At 38.0% G+C, this 12,738-nt stretch overlaps 1 protein-coding gene across 1 annotated transcript in view; it reads right to left on the bottom strand.

Annotated features, from left to right (window-relative positions):
- Positions 1-6,635, bottom strand: part of LOC139463914 (homeobox protein Hox-A3a-like) — a 120,277-nt gene extending 113,642 nt beyond the window's left edge. Inside the window, exon 1 of the mRNA XM_071245336.1 lies at positions 6,558-6,635. The gene's annotated coding sequence lies outside the window, so the exon portion shown is untranslated. The remainder of the gene's footprint in view (positions 1-6,557) is intronic.
- Positions 6,636-12,738: the final 6,103 nt, after the last annotated feature.

Genomic DNA, 12,738 nt, shown 5'->3' on the forward strand with positions numbered 1-12,738 from the left:
ACAAATGTGGATTTATATCAAAGTTTACACGTATATAGTCAGTAACACGGTGAAATTGAACACTTAATTGTTTTTATCGACAAGTAGCATGACTGCACCTGCACAATGCATCTCTTTCATTGCTTGTAACAATGTGTGAATTTTTAACATTCGGCATCAATGATTAAGACATAAATATGACTCGCGCGTGCAGAAATTAAATGTATTTGTGAATGACATCAGTTACGTTTTACTGCCTTAATAAACATTTATGTGAAGTGTGGGTCTTTTATATCCATGCGAACGGGGAAAGACGTAACAATTGGTTCATACAAATTTATACAATGTTTCAATCGAATCGCAAAATCCCCCCGAATCAATCTTATACGTCACAATGTATTTAACATGGAAACTCCTTTCAAAGGGCGTCAAAGTCAAAGTCGGACAACAATAGTTAAGAGTTAGCCAACACTCTGCAGCGAATCGCTCCTAAATATAATTCTCACTGCAAACTCGTGCAAATGCTGAGCAAATAAACATCCGACATTAGAAATTGAAGAAAATTCTTTTTTAATCGCCACTGCAATAAACGTTTTCTTGCAAGTGTGCCCCCGCATACATAGTTTGGTTAAGTTTGACAGTGTGCACAATAATTTCTTGTTTAAATGCAATTTCGAATTTTGGAATTATTTTCCATGTTTGCCTATGGAAAATACTCACAGAGAAGTAAACATTTAAAAGTTACGCAGTTTCAAATAAAAAATGCTAATTTTTGTATACTGGTCCATCAATCAGGTCCACGAGACACATAAACAAATGCCTTGATACAATGAAAAAAGAAACGATTTTCGAAGCGTTTGCAGGAAAAATAACAAAGACAGAAACTTCATTTGTGTTCAAATTTGTGTTCTATTTTAGACAAATGACCCGCACAAAGCTTAAGATCCATTTTCGCATATAAGGCTCATGAATCATTGGGCTTTTGCTGTTTAAAACACCCCTCCTTATACACATTCTTAGAATGAAAACAACAAGTTTCCGGAACATAATTTCAAACTTTGATTTGAACATTGCCATTTGCACGTTATGGATTTACCTACCCAGTTCTATACCAAACGATCGCAAGGTACTGTGTCTGTGTTTTATTTTTATATGAACTTTAAAACAAATATATTGTTTTTGTTCATAATAGACCATGATCATGAACTGTTTAGAACATTTCGTTGTGATCATTGGAGATTGTTGCCTGACTGCCATGTGTTGCCGTTGCGTGTGTTCACTGTATTCGTTAACAACAAACACTACATTATATACTTATTTATGTATTGCGATTCCGCATTAATGAGGACAGTCACAACAACGTGTTCATCTTCATGATTTTAGATAGTTGACTTTTATCTGCATCCACGTACTTCATAATACCATATGATTTTATTGCTCTGATTAATTCTCATTCTCATAAAGCCCCTTACGTGTGGTTTATTGCAGATATATGTCAAGAGAATTATGTTAATGATACATTTTCATGCTCATTTACATATATGTATATGGATAAAACATTTTTTTATTTATAACAATGAGAAGAGTGTCTAATATTATGTATTTGCTGTTTTCTATTTATTTACCTACCAACAGAACTTATATATCTATGTATTTTGTATTCACTATATATATATATAGTAGTTTGTAGAATTTTGCCACTGTTTCTTCGTGTAAAGTTACGCCATGAATATCTTATCTCATCAACGCTTGAAGAATATAATTTATACGCGAATACTTAACTCAAAACTTCGCATACATTGTGGACTTTGTATTAGCACGGATTATGAACGATTTACTGTTGCATTTAAAGTTTGCTTATATGCCATGTGTATATTTCAGTGGATGCGTGTCGTAGAAAACATTGCCTTTAATTTTTCATATTTACATTAGAATGATTATGATCGTCATATAATTTCATGCTCAGGTAAGTGTTTGTTTTTATTAATCTCATACTGTCGTGTCCTCTGTGTATTTTTAATGACGTTTTTAGTTGTTTATTTACTTATATTTTGTACATCGGAATTAACACAGTGACGTTCCGTTGATGCCAGTTTACACAATGTCTGAAAATAACATTTAACAATATAATTATCATATATTGAATAATTACCCTAACATGTTCATATAGTTCAGTTAACATGTTCACGTGCAATTGCGCGCGCATTGAAAGCGCCTCTAGCAGGAGAAACCGTTAATTGGTGGCGTCAAAAACACGCATAATTAGTTTTACGAACCACGATTGGGACAAATAGTCGATTTTTCAAGAAAAAAATAATCTTTCAAACAGGAATGATTGAATATTTATTCGCGTGCCGTCTCCTTGGGGAGCCGAAAAAAGAGCCGAAACACAAATGAGAGAGCGAAACAAATATTTCTGACAGAATAATCCTATCTTTTGCTTGATATGAAACAAACCTTGTCATCTATCATTTTTTGTCAAAGCACACATCAGTAATAAAAAGAGCAATTATTCAACTGTGTCATAATAATGAAATATTGTTACGAATATTAATTTATATTTGTAATAGTTTTTCTGTGAAATAAGGTCGTATCTTGCTATCGAATAATACATAAAAAAACAACTATTATTGTACAGAAACACGGGGCGGTGTGAATATTATTTGTGTATTTGTTATTTATTACTTGTTGATTTTGAAAAGACCTGAACCCATCCAACACAACTCGCGATATGAGAAGAAAATATGTATTTATGTAGACAAACAAACACGTCATAACCCGTTTTACAATATAAAACAATCTTAGGAATATGAACACAAAACTATTTGTATCACATAAATAGAATCTTTTAACAGAAATATGGAACATACATTATGAGACCGCATTCAACTATTTTTTATATATACAAAAAACATTTCGAACATAAAAGAGCTTATTGAAGTGCATTATTCGAGTCGTTTGTGCGATCACTCTTTTCTTGAAATACTTATTTCCATTTCTCGATAAATCAGACTTAAAAGTAACGCTCGTCTTGTATGATAATATTTTTTGGTTAAACATTATAATGGAAAAGTGTCCTTTTTTACATATTGTATATTAGACAATATATCTGTTATTTATCGGCATGATAAGTTTATTTAATTTTTAAACTTATACTCACCCATACACATATCCTTTAAAATCTCAGAACAAGATCCAGCATCCAGGGGATGTCATTTAAAAGCAATGTGTTACTCTCACAATGAATAATATTTCACCTTGATTAATGGTCAGCTGTATCTAACATGTCCAGCGCTCGTGTGTATTTCTCATCTGACCACGGTCCATTTGAAAGGAGACGCCATGCTATATGCATGGGTTGAAGTGAAACTGACATCACAATTGACAACTCGTTGATGCGCCTCTTCGTTCAATCGCAGCGGTGTCTTGAGAAATGAGTGACAGTTCTCTTTATACTGACAATATTTGTTCGGACTGAGCGATTAAGAGCTTGGGATCATTTGTATAGAGAAGTGTTGTAGCGTGTTTAAGAACATGATTGTGTGTTTCTGAGTCTGAAAAGTGATTTCGTTCATACTGCAGCTATTTTTGTCAAGGGAATATATCCCTTTTTGTAATTACGTTTCAATAAAATGATGTTCATTCAAACTTCCTACAAAATGTGTTTTAAACAGGCATTGATTAATAACTGCAATCAGTGATATTACACATTCACAATTATTATGACACAGCTTACAGTACATATTATTGAATTGTTGACACGATTATTGTTTAATTTTCGTCTTTGTTTCTTATGCCTTTGCATACAAAACAATTAGGATAAACAATGTTTTTAATTGTTGCCATGTTTAATAACATATTTCTTTTGAAACTAGTTATCCTTTCGGTTAATGTTGGAAATATGTTAACTTTCACTCCATGGTTTAATGTCACGGTGCATCAAAAGAAGCCAATGCACTACTTTGTCAGTAAAATTATGCAAGGCAATTATTGCGTTTAATATTCATAAAACGTCCAAATATTTTAAGGACGAAACCTATTACCCACAAACAGAACACTATGGTGATACAAAAACCGCTTCGAATGCATGACAAAATGCTCTTAATTTGTTTTATTTCAAATACAAACACATTTCAAGAGTGTGATATTCAGTAAAATGCCACAAATAATGCATAAAGAATAGAACAATTTCGCGGATATGCAATGATTCACTTTTACTGCAAACGCCATCCTAATCTCCGGATATCTGGTTGTATTCCATTTTAAATTTAGAAATAGTTTTACAAGTGGCAGACACTAAGCCGATGCTGTAACTAAAAGGACAGAGTATTTGTGTCAAGCCCCCGGTAACTCGTGGAAACCACTGACCCGCTACGAGGGGGCTGTGACTTCGTCTGACTCGAGTAATGTAACAAGAAGATATACGACTGAATCAGACACGCACATTCCTGCGGTTATCCATCTTTCCTCCCATATACATACTCACGAAGTGTCTAGTTTGTAAGGCTGTTCGATGGCAATGTAATATCGTCTTCGTAAAAGTATATATATATATATTTTTTTTTTTTCTTTGTAAAAAGTATACTTCTTGTACTTTGACTCGAGGTAGAATTTGAGCACATGGCATGTTTATAGTATTGTTTGAAAGTTTGTATGAGTGACCGTTGATTTCGTTTTGTCAGATTATTAAATCGGTCGCTTGTAACGCTGTAATATTTAAAATTTGTTGTTTATTAGTACTTTTGTAAATGCTAAATTAAAAGAAATATATGACACAATGGAAAGATAGATGGGTAGAATAGAATAAATAAATAAATAAATAAATAAATAAATAAGAAATAACACGTGTGCAAAACGTATGTGAAATGCCCTTACTTTTAATTGAATGAATAGTTTCAAATCACGTTATCAGACGCAAGACGAACGTTGGCAACTTAACTTAGCGGAAAATAAACTTCTGTTCTCGTTTTGTCAAACATTATTGGTTTCTCGCGGTTTTGGAACATTTTCCAAAGTCACAAACACTTTTTTGAAAGCTAACAGTCATAAAGTTTTACGGTGCTTGCTTGGCTTGTATCCATCAGTTGCAGACCAAATATGTGTGAATGGCTGTATATAGTTATTTCATTGTACACAGCTACTGCGTGTAGTGGCCCTGGCGTATATTTATGGCATATTAAGCTTGGGAACAAATGTCAACGCGTGATAGTGTGTCTTTAGAATCAGAGTAGAATATATTAGCGATTACCAGGAATAATGTTACAACGACTCTAGCTCTACAGCATGTGCAGTATTGTTAAGCGTCCTTTCTCTGCCTTAAGTCTACATTAAGCATATGTTTTAATCATACTTGACTTTTTTCAGTACCAATTTTAAGGTAGTGCGTTCCGCATGCTTTTTCAAACGGTAATTTGTTTCTGAAATGGGGAGGGCGGACAGTCCATGGGTGTGTGTTTCATGTGAAACTGACGAATGTGAGAAAGGGGACATTTTGAGTGACAGCAAGATGTAGTCATCGAGATATGAACACTCAAGTTTCTTTTCAAAATTGTACAACTTCTGCAGCAAAACACGGCCGATTTCTATCTTAATATTTCCTTCACAGGTCATCTATGCAAATGGAACCGAATTATCTTTTCTCCAGATTTTAATTAAAGATTAACATGTCTCGTAATATGTAGGATTTGAAAAAAACCCGTATCGATTTTTTTATCTTCGAGAACGAGATAAATGTCCGTGAAATAATATTTGTTTAAGGTTATGCTGAACTGTAAACAGTTTTTTATCAGAGTTTTAATGTTTACTTAGTAATGTTAGTTCGTGTTTACAAGAAACAGGAAACTATACATAGCTGCGTTTAACATGGGAATACATGTACAACAAATATAACAGTTACAGTTTACTAGATGTAAATTTAACGAGGTATGTATAAGGTCACATTAAACATAATTTCAGCTGTACACAACATTCCTCCCAAAAGAGCTATGTCTATATAACGTTCTCCAGTTGGTTCGGCGCACGAATAGGATACGTACAATATCATTTCGATAACGTTTAAAAAGCTAAATTCCTAAAAAAATGCAAGTTGCATTTGGAAAGATTACCATGACAGTTAGACTGGTGTCGTGATTAATAACCCTGTTTGAATTTCTGCTTTGCTGCCTGACAATCTCTGGCGCTAATCCAGCTATTCACAGCAAGCCATGCTATTTACCTTCACGTAATTATATCTCTCGTACAAGAAAAATCACTATGACACTTCGACACTGACGTTGACAGTGCTACACCACAGATTAGTATAACATTCTGCTCCCAAGCAAACAAAACGGATAGTAATTTGAGAAATAGCAAGAAGCCAACTCATAAAAGATGCCAGCTAGCGCAGAATATGTATGTCATGTGGCCGTAACTAGACCTTGGGTCCAGGGGTAAGTTAACTGGGTAGGCCACTCAGATACTACGGATGCCAAACCGTTTTAACAAGTTGATGGAGAACGCCTTTCAGGGTACCCCAGGGGTGCTTGTATCCCCTGCGAAGAGGAAGAAAATAAGATAGTGATAATTCATCTGACACTGACCTTGTCACGGCGGAAACCTGTGTATGAAAAATTGTCGTGTCTTCAGGAGGTACATTCCGTAGTTTTGATCTATCTTTTCGTATCCCATTCCCACTTTTGGAGAAAACCAAGTCGGCCTCACTTTACCAGCTTTGAGACTGTAATGGCTGCCAACTGGGAGGTAAGGCAAGGAAATAGCCGTTATGTGAGAATAAAAGCATTGCACATAAATCACACTAGGCTAACCGTCTTATTTTAATGGGTTTCGAATGTCCCCTTTCCTGCAATATTACAATGGCGTGGAAAGCCCTCACATTTAAATGGCTAATACTTGATTGCGAGCGATGCGTCCGACCACATGGTGGGCTCAAAAAACGGGAATTATTTTCCACTGTAAACGAGACAGTGTGAGCAGTTTTACTTGCTCTTCCATCGTTTATCATTCTTCCATTTATTTCGGTAGCTAAATCGATCACCGCAAAAGCTTGTTTGAAAAATTGTTTTTCTGACACCTCCTTGTGACTTTTACGACCTGCCTTACTCCGAGACGACAGTTGAAAAATTTAGTGAAACACCGCCCTATTATTGGATCATTAGTCACAAATGGCTGATCCTTCAATACCAAATGATCAGCTGACACTCAGGAGATTTCAAGGAGGTACGTATAGCAGTAAATTATCATTAAAATGCCATGAAGTCATCAAAACACAACTGCGAGGCAGATTAAATAAACATTAATCTCAAGCTCCAAATTGAGTTTGTTCCGTTGGATACGTCGCTGATGCCTTTGTCGAGTGTCTCAGTGTGGCAATAAGTCAATGCTAATTTGTAAAATTACATTTGTAAATCGCACTTACAGTGGCATGGTTAAAATGGTTGTTGTGTAGATCCGTTCACACACATCCAATTATCGCGTCAGATGAACGACAGTGCCTGATACGCGAGTTGATGACATTTGTGTTTTTTGCCAGGATAGTTACAATTAAAAGTGAGTTAAATCAAGTGTATATTTTTTCGGAAAGGGTGTAAATTAATTTAATATGTGTGATGGAGCTGTTTGTCAGCATCTCCACAATCCCGTCCATTAATACTGACAAGTGACAAAGTGTCTTTTGATTTAACATTGCTGGCGCGAATGAGTTACCCCCCTTTCCTCGGGCATCAATTAGAGTGACCTCCCTTGTTCCACAAGCAATGGCTTGTGCAAAGAATAGATATTACATATGTTCTATAACTGTTATTAATTTTATATAAGCATAATGAAGTTGTTGCTTTTTAATGTGATGTGCATGTAAGGATTTAGTTTTGCATACAACATTCTACTTTCTTAATCAATATATTATACATACCCAAAAAACAAAAACTTTTTTTTTTTAAATTATAACAAAATCGTGTGTTGAATTTGTTTTTCAAAGCAGTATGTAAGAGTCGTCTGTGTGCGCTACTGCTTTAAGGATTGTTAAGAAATCGCTCAATGTCCATTTGAAAAATGGACCGTTCTTCTTGTAATGCAACTTACAACACTGCCTCTGAAATTGACACGTTTTCAAGCGAAATCCACAACGTATCGCATGCAATACACAAGGGTGTTGATGTCACCGCCCAGTCAATGTCTAATCTCACATTTCTTTTGTTAATCAGCCATTGATCCTGTTTTATAGAAATCAAATATTTATCCATAGCACAGTGGTTGGAGATAATGGATTGATGAGGGCAATGGAAACAGGTGTCTCTCGCGAGGAAGACGTCCATCGATCTCTCCAGATTGCCTATCTGTGTCCAAGGTTGAAGGCTAGTTTAAAAGAATAAATGACTTTATATTGATCTGTATATAAACTCGGATTGTGAGTTTGAATAATACATGCGCATTACAATTGAATACTTTGGAAGTTGACACATGGCTTTGTACGTTATTCAATAATGGGCAGTGTGTTTGGGGGCTTCAAAAGGGTGTGATGTCTTGACGAAACAAAGGTGTTCGATTCCTCTAATCCTTTGAATCAGTCTCCTGGAAACTATTCCCCTGTGAACTTTTCATCATCGATTTTTTTTAAGATTCTGTAATCATGATGATGAGTAAGATGAGTCTGGTTAAAGATGGCCGTATCATTCAGGAGTATTCCAAACGAAAGTCCCATGATCAGAGTTAATATTGTGCCACAATAGATGTATTTGTGATGGTCGAAAATGTACAGGAATGAGTGAGTGAGGCGGTGTGGATTTACGCCGCTTTTAGCAATATTCCTGCAATATCACGGAGGGGACACGAGAAATGGGCTTCACACATTGTACCCATGTCGGGAATCGAACCCAGGTCGAGCGAACGCTTCAACCACTAGGCTACCCGACCGCCCCTGAAAATATACAGGAACATTGGATATTGACAACTACATATATCACACAAACAGAGTATGCTCTTTGAAAGTCGTATCAATGAATCCGCGAGGTGAGGTGAGAGATTATTGCACTTAAATTGCGACGTGCATGCACGTGTGTGGGTTTGCGTGTGGCTGTGTACTAGTACGGACTAAATACCGATTTTATAGTGCTAGCCCACTGAGATAGCACATCGCAGTTAAATATGAATACCCCAGTCAGACACAGTATACCGACTCCGAACCGACCAGTCCTTCTTTTATACCCATATTGCCGAGCGCCAAACCGACATGAAGGTATTTGGTGTGACGCGGCCGGGAATCGAACCCCCGATCATGGACGCTCCACCTCTAGGCGGTCAATGAACTCCCTCAGCTAATCCAGTATTTGTATTGATATATACATATATGTACGTACGTACGTACGTATGTAAAGCCACCCTTGGACATTAATGGACAGAATACGTCCCCAGTGCGCCGTGCATGTCGTTAAGGTGAAGTGAGATGGGGTTTAACGTCGAGTTCAATATTATTGCCCTTATATGGCAATGTGCATGCACGTGTGTGTGTGTTGCAGCATGCATTGTTGGCTGTTTAACGCCGCAATCAGCAATATTCCAGCTGCATGACGGCGGTCTGTAAATAATCGAGTCTAGAACAGACAATCCAGTGATTGACATCATGAGCATCGATCCATGGATCAACCAAGTCAGCGAGCCTGACCACCCGATCCCATTACTCGCCTCTTACAAAGAAGCAAAGTCGCCTTTTATGGCAAGCATGGGTTGCTGAAGACCTATTCTAACCCGGATCTTCCCGGGTCGTTGTTGCATGTACCAATCCGGACTTACTTTTTATGATGCTAGCCCACTGATATACCATATCGCAGTTTAATATGGATACCCAACCCTGACACAGTATACTGACTCCGTACCGACCAGGCTTTGTTTTAACGCCGAGCGCCAGGAGGGTAACAAGAGGTACCATCTTTAAACGTTATCTGGTGTGACGCGGCCGGGGATCGAACCACTGAAGTTCCGCTCTCCGGGCAGACGCTCAAGCCACAACATTATTCTGTGTTTTTAAATAAGATTCAGTGTCTAATGGCTGGGAGGTTTTGTTTTGTCTGTTTGTTGTTTGACGCCGCACTCAGCAATATTCCAGCTATGCGACGGCGGCCTGCTAATAATTGAGTCGTCTGGACCAGACAATCCAGTGATTGACATCATGAGCATCGATTTACGCCATTGGGAAACAATATCGTGCATCAACCATTGGTTGGTTTGTTGGTTGTTTAAAGCCGGACTCATCAATATTCCAGCTATATGACGGCGGTCTGTAAATAATCGAATAACAAAAAAAAAAAAAGTCAACACAGCATTCCTACGTCTTTCATAAAGGTGTTGCGTCAAAGCGCTTAATGACCAATTCGTTGGGATAGGCCGTATTCTGTGGAAACAGGGCAATGATGCTAGATCCAGTATCCTTGTGCCCCATTCTGAGTCCAGCATCCCAAACCAGATCACTGGGTACCAGACACCCTTTTGGCCACAAATAATCATATATCGTCGATAATTTTCACGTAAATTGGGGAATTAATCAGATTTAGTACGACTGACCCAGACAGGGGAATTACAAGCGATTTTCTGGTTGTTTCCGTGTAATTCTGTTATAAACGATCGCCTTGATAGGGTTTGGGTGTCTTTATCCACTGGTGATGAATGGCCGACAAAACGATGCCAATTATACAGCTACATTTGGCTCCAGTGGCCACCTTGGTTTTGATGTAAGTTATATATTGGAGCATTCCGTCGACCTGTGTCTTTTGGAAATGATATTTTCCTGGTGACTTTTAAATTTGCTTACTAATAGTAGTTATTTCACCCATGGATGGTTCAAGGCTTTTGGTTATCAGCAGCCTTATGGAGTGAGTGAGTGAGTGAGTGAGTATGGTTTTACGCCGCTTTTAGCAATATTCCAGCAATATCACGGCGGGGGACACCAGAAATGGGCTTCACACATTGTATTCATGTCGGGAATCGAACCCAGGTCTTCGGCGTGACGAGCGAACTCTTGGATTTATGGAAGGTGGCAGCGTAGGTTTGTGTTTTGTAGCAGCATTAAAACAACATAATGTACGTCAATCATCATGGGAATCGAACCTAAGGCTTTGGTTCGGCGCCCGCACGCCTTTATCATCTGGCCACACTGCGTGGCTTGCTCTATGAATCTTCGTAATTTTACGACTGTAGTTTTTCATCAGATATTTCGAATTCAGTTTAATCAAATGTGAACGGTTCTGCATGGAACTGGGGACTGGGGACTGCTTGGTTATTTCTGCTTATTCATTATTGTTATTTAGTGAATTTGGAAAGTGAATTTTCTTTTCTTGACGTTTCTGTATTCACTATACCAGTCCCAACCTCAGATGTTATACCGTAGTTTGTAATTGAACACCGGTCTTAGGTTTGGCGAACGAACACTAACGGGTCCAGAGTACTCCGTTATTACATCGGACCCGTGAAGATTCCGGGGTAGAATAGGTCTTCTGCAACCCATGCTTGCCGTAAAAGGTGACTATGCTTGTCGTAAAATGCGACCAACGGGATCGGGTGGTCAGGCTCGCTGACTTGGTTGATGCATGTCATCGATCCCATATTGCATAGATCGATGCTAATGATATCAGTCACTGGATTTTCTGGTCCAGACTCGATTATTTACAGAGCGCCGTCACATAGCTGGAATATTGATGAGTCCGGCGTTAAACAACCAACAAACCAACCAACCAACCGTTATTCCATCGAGTTTTACCAAAAGTGAACATTCCTGTGTGAAGTCTTTGAATTGGGAACTGCCTGGCAATGTTTAGGAATTTGTCAGCCCTATTGAGCACTCGTCCCTCCTGATGGTATGACTCTATTCACCATTGTTTTTCTGTCCAGTCCACTTTCAGTACCTCTACTGTTTAACCAACATTAACTCACACGCGCCACGACGGTACGGTAGCTCAGTGGTGACAGCGTTTGGTCGCCACACCTAAGACCTGGGTTCGATTCCTACTAACCCAATCGAATATCGATCCAACTTTCAGTCACATCCAATGTCGAATATCGATCCAACAGCCACTAACCCAATAAAATATCGATCCAACAATCAATCACCAGCTAAATCGAATATCGATCCATCAATCAGTCACTAGCTAAATCGAATATCGATCCAAAGATCAGACACTAACCCAATCGAATATCGACCCAACAATCAGTCACTAACCCAATCGAATATCGACCCAACAATCAATCACTTGCCAAATCGAATATCGATACTGCGACCCTTGTATTTAGAGGTTTTTGGACAATAGAAGTTGTGATTTAGTGCCCCAACGAGATTCTCCTGATTGTTCTCTCGCCCCCTTGATCTTAAATGAGTAGGATTAAATATTAAAATCCCCCGCAGCCTCAGTTCCTGTGCGTCACATTGAGTATTTTTCACAGCAAAGAAGTGACATCGTAAATGATTAATAAGTACACAAGCGTAAAACGTTACATCAAGCTCCGTGCGTTATAATTACCTAGCTATTGATGAAAACGATTGCCAAACATAGCAACAGTTCGCTAACTGAACACAGTGAGACATATCCATTAAATCAAAGATCTGAAAATACCTTCCTTTCTTTTAATTCGGTATTTTAGACTCTGTTATCGTTCGTAATCACTCGTCCCTTTCCGTGACCTATTGGACGTCTCGGAATGACACGAGTCGTCACGATAGTCCTGATTTATCGGGACACCGCAGATGTCCTCCATTTCTCACAACTGTTATTTACGATA

This window comes from Haliotis cracherodii, unplaced genomic scaffold (genome assembly GCF_022045235.1).
Source record: "Haliotis cracherodii isolate W230 unplaced genomic scaffold, xgHalCrac1.p SCAF_16, whole genome shotgun sequence".
Lineage (NCBI taxonomy): Eukaryota > Metazoa > Mollusca > Gastropoda > Lepetellida > Haliotidae > Haliotis > Haliotis cracherodii.